The sequence below is a fragment of the Octopus bimaculoides genome, chromosome 22, assembly GCF_001194135.2.
Source record: "Octopus bimaculoides isolate UCB-OBI-ISO-001 chromosome 22, ASM119413v2, whole genome shotgun sequence".
In the NCBI taxonomy this organism is placed as follows: domain Eukaryota; kingdom Metazoa; phylum Mollusca; class Cephalopoda; order Octopoda; family Octopodidae; genus Octopus; species Octopus bimaculoides.
This window is the reverse complement of record NC_069002.1, coordinates 7,807,636-7,812,677: the sequence shown is the minus strand read 5'-3', so window position 1 is coordinate 7,812,677 and position 5,042 is coordinate 7,807,636. Positions and strand designations below refer to the sequence as shown.

Genomic DNA, 5,042 nt, shown 5'->3' with positions numbered 1-5,042 from the left:
CCCCGACACACACACAGGCACAGTCGTCAAAACACAGTCACTAAACATATACGTTCACATGTGCCACATTCATGCCGTTATAATCGCAGAAATACTCGCAAACACGCGCACAAAAAACTTTACATTCACCACTTCTCCAAATTTGGAATTGTTTTCTGAAATTCAATAACGTTCAATTTTCTTACGTAATCATTTGCGTTCTGTGTAAAGGGTATTCATATGTGGCAGACATCATCTTCGTAAACTCGTATATCACGTTAATCTGCATTTACTTTTGTGTATCTAAAATATAAGCAAAAACCGTTTTGTTCATATTTTAAACAATGAAATATTTAAAATGATTAACAGGATTTTTTTATGCAATACATACTGAATCGTGTTTGTATTTCTTCTCTCAGGAAAACAAACTAACCAGAGATTATATAAATCTAGGATGCATCTAAATGCACCACAGTCTGACGAAGTGTAGAAGGTCGAAACCTCGAAGTCAAGGTCATTTCTATTCTTGTAAAATTATAATACATATAATACATACATATGATTGATTTACCCGCCGGTTTTGCCGTATGTTGGTCCGATAACCAGCACTTTCTTTGTCAGCCTTAATGCCTATGTCGAATGTGATATTTGAGTTCCATCAACGATTTCCAAAGAAGTCGGCAAATAATTTAATCAAGAAGGGATTGTCTGCCCTATGATAGCTGATTAACGGGATACACAACGAGTACAGTTTGTTTCGTTTTATTGATCGCTCGTGCATTTAACAACATCCAGAATAAAAGATTTTGTCAAGACGATGAGGAGTTAATATGAATTTTGAAGTCTAAATCTATATGATATGAAGTGTGTAAATCATATAGACTTAATTATTTTGGAAAATAAAAACAATAATAAAAAATAAACACCGCTTGCAACATTTGAGAACTACATGCATAACTATATAATGTAATAACAGCCTTTGAATGTTCATGTTTTAACCAAAGACACACAGTATCACTGTTGTCAATGGAATCAAGCGTGGGGTGATGACGTACGCGATCAAAAGAAACACCACCGAATAAAAATATGTAATGTACTGTATTACTGGCAAGATAGCGAGCTGGCAAAATCGTTAGCACGCCGGTCAAAATGCTTAGTGGCTTTTCATCCGTCTTTAAGTTCTGACTTAAAATTCTGTAAAAGTCGACTTTGCCTTCCATGTTTTCGCGGCCGATAAAACAAGTACCAGTTCAGCAATGAGATCGAATTAATCGATTAACCCATCTCAAACTTGCTATCCTTGTTTCAAAATTTGAAACCAATATGTCGTATACATAGTAATTCATAGAACTTCTTTCTCCTTTTATTATTATTCTAACTATTCTTCATCATAAATTCGTAGAGCTATCATTCCGTACAGGCATTAGTCATAAACCAAGATTTATTGGTTCTTTAATAATTAATTTCGATGTGTCAGACATATTTCACTTTGTAAATAATGAGTTGTGCTTTGGCACAATCTTAATTACAATTTTAATAACTAAATTCTGCTACCGCCTTCTGGCACGAAACAAAGCGTCGGTGTTAGCAAATCTTGATTAGTGGTAAGAAGTAAAACAATAGGATCATTCCTCGTTCACAGTTGTCGAAAAGCATGTGGTATTACGAGAGAGGTATATATATTTTCTTTATAGATTTAACAAAATATCCGTATGTGGTTGCATCGTAAATGCGTTCATTCATAAGCAACGTTGTAAAACTGATTCCAATCTGCTGTTCCTATCGCTACAATCATTGGTTCCATTTCTCGGAAGTGACTGGTCACGTTCCACCTCCATTCAGGCATTTATGTGCCACTTGTGTGTCGCTGGTCTCTCCGTATAATAAGATTACCAAAGTGCAAGCAGGTAATGCACCACCCAAAGAAATTTAATCATTCAAGAGAGAAAGAGAGAGAGAACAAAGGATTTAATTTCTAATGTGCATGACACTGACTTCATTTGATGAAAAACTAAATTGGAATACACAAGTTTTAAAGTATATAATTAACTGACTTGTTATCGGAATTACCAGGGAATTATTAACGAAGCAAACTGTAGTTTGACTCAAAATTAACTGAGAATAAACAATGAAGATAACAGCGTTTTGGCGATAAAAATGATAAAGAATTAACAGAAAATTTAATGGAGAATTATCAGTAAAATTTAAGAGAGAATTAATAGTAAAGTTAACAGAAAATTCATAGTAAAATTAACAGGAAGTTTACAGTATAAATGACAGAAATTTGAGAGTAAAAGAGTAAATGAGAGAAATTTGAGAGTAAAAGAGTGAATTGATGTTAAAGCTGAAAAAAGAATTAGCTGTAAAATTAAGACAGAAGTAATTGAACAGTGGAAAGGATTAGTTAAGCTGATATCGAATGAGTGAACGATTAATGAAGAATAAATTAAGCGATGGTGTTGAGTGAAACGGTAGGGACGATGATGGTGGTGATGGTGGGGATGATGACGATGACGATTACGATGATGATGATGATGATGAAGACTGAGAGGGTTTGTAAGGATTATGATGATGATAATTATGACGATAATAATGACGATGACGAAGACAACGACTACGATGATGGTGATGGTGATGATGATGATGATGATGATGATGATGATGATGATGATGGCGATGATGATGGCGATGGCGATGATGATGATGATGACAACGATGATCTTGATGATGATGATGATTTTCATAACGATGACGACGACGAATATGATGATGACTAGGTTGATGACGCTGATGATTACTCGGCATTTTGTCCATCTTTACGTTAAAATGTTGCCGGGGGCGTATTAGCCTTTTATCCTTTCAGGTTCGATAAAATAAGCACCAGTTGAACGTTGGAGTCGATGTAAACGAATTTCCACAACCCTCATTAAATTGCTGGCCTTGTGCTAAATTTTGAAACTAATTAGTGAATGAAAAAAACTAAATTCGGGTTTGTTATAACGTATGACGTACGCAATATTCTTCAGTTTTTTTTTCGGATAGGGAGAAAAACAAAACTTTTCTGTTAATTATTATTTTCCCCCTCTCTCCACCTTACTCCTCCTCTTATGTAAATGGCATATGATTTCAATAAATAGGCCCCAGTTAAATTTAATTTTTCCTTATCCGTAAGAGGAGAGCACTAGGGACGATCCACTATTATATAACCTCATCGATTTACGAGAGAGAGAGATTTGACTGCTATTTCTGGTAGGTCGTACAATCTTGTAGTTTTTTGCATAGTTGCTCTGAAATGTATTCAGAAAAAAAAAAAGAATGGAAATCTACAGGAATTTTCACTCGTAATCAAAATAAATCGCTAACTAATTAGCTTGTTGACAAATAAAAAAAATAAAAAAATTTAATCAACTAAATGTCGAAATGAGTAAAATATTTTTGTATAAAATTTGTCTTTTGTTCACATTTGGAATTAGGCTTATTGCTCGATGTAACGGCTGTAGATCTGTAGATGTACCAGACCTTGCACTTTGTTCCTCAGAAAGCGGTGTTAAACCAATTCCGAAGACAACTGACAGTTTCCTCTCGGGTTTCATTACATAAAATGTTTTCTTAGTAGATTCTCCACGATTTAATTGACTTGACATTTTAAACTTTATTTGGTGATATTGTATGAGAAACGTATATGCCCCTTTTACGTTCTATGTATACATAGCAATTTCAAAATGTGGTATTCGTTTCAACTGGAGTATTTTGTCGATGTTAATATTGCCTCTGACAAATACCAGCTGGCATTTGTGCGAAAATGAAGATAAATGGATTTGCACAGTGAGGTATAGGGGTGGAGGAGGGAGAAAGTGCAATACGGATTCACGTCGAAATATATAATGTTTCAATTCTCTCGCTTGATTCCTATAAGTTATCCGGTATTCTCCTGAATTATACTGAGTGAGATAATAACATTTGAAAATGAACGGTGGATACAAAAATAAATACAAGAAAAACTGATAAATGGAAGGGGAAAAAAAGCTCCAAATAACAAACACAAAGCTAGAATTTATTGTGATGGATTTACTAAAGTAACAATATGATCTTGAAAGGTTTCGGTGTGGCTGAATTTTACAACATTTTCCTCCAATCCGAATTTAATAGAATTTATTGCGACATGTTTAATGCAAGAAGAGTGTGTCGGCAGAAAATGGTACAGTGTGACGGTAAATGTCTTGGAGAATTTAGTTTTACCACTGCATTGATGATGACAAAGAAAGTTGAGCAGAGAATCTGCATCAAATTTTTCCAAAAGCTTGACGATACCTGCTCAGAGTCCTACGCAAAGTTGCAGAAAGTGTATGGAGAGATATGTACGAGCCGCACACAAGTGTACGAGTGGTTTAGACGTTTCCAAAATGACCGAAAAAATGTCGATAGTCACGAACGTTCTGGGAGACGTGCAACCATCCGAACTGAGTGGAATATAGCAAGTGTGTGCGAGAGGTGGTAAGGAGAAATCGTCGAATCACCATCCGTGAGTTATCAGAGGATGTGCAGATTAGTTACGGTTCGATTCAGTCCATTATCACTCAAGATTTGGGTATGAGATGCGTGTCTGCCATCTTGATTTGTATCTTTGGGGGCATTTGAAAGGCTTGGTGTATCGCGGAAAGATAAAAGACATAAATCGTTTGAAGGAACGCATCACCAACTCCTTTGCACACGTATCACCAGATGTGGTATTATGGGTTTACAATGAGTGGGGTTAATGTATTGCAATGTGTATTCAAAACAACGGTAACCATAATAGAGACTGTTAAATTAAAAACAAAAACTGTTCTTATAAACTGTTTCTTATAAAAAGATAAATTGTTCCTATGTATGGCGACTTTTGAATCACCCTGTATGTTAGTAGGTCCTATAGTCAAATTGTAAATGATTTGGGAGGCAGTTTGTTATACATTCGTTCGAAAGAGTTTATACGTTTGGCAAGCATGTGTAAGTTGGCGATACAGAACAACACTGAATAGTTAGAGCGTTTGTAATGATTTACTTTCTTAAGAAAAAAAAAAAAA

At 35.1% G+C, this 5,042-nt stretch overlaps 1 long non-coding RNA gene across 1 annotated transcript in view; it reads right to left on the bottom strand.

The window, feature by feature from the left end:
* The window catches only part of LOC128250563 (uncharacterized), a 31,065-nt gene that overhangs the window by 11,262 nt on the left and 14,761 nt on the right, over positions 1-5,042 (bottom strand). Inside the window, exon 2 of the long non-coding RNA XR_008266604.1 lies at positions 186-282. This is a non-coding gene — a long non-coding RNA (uncharacterized LOC128250563). The remainder of the gene's footprint in view (positions 1-185; positions 283-5,042) is intronic.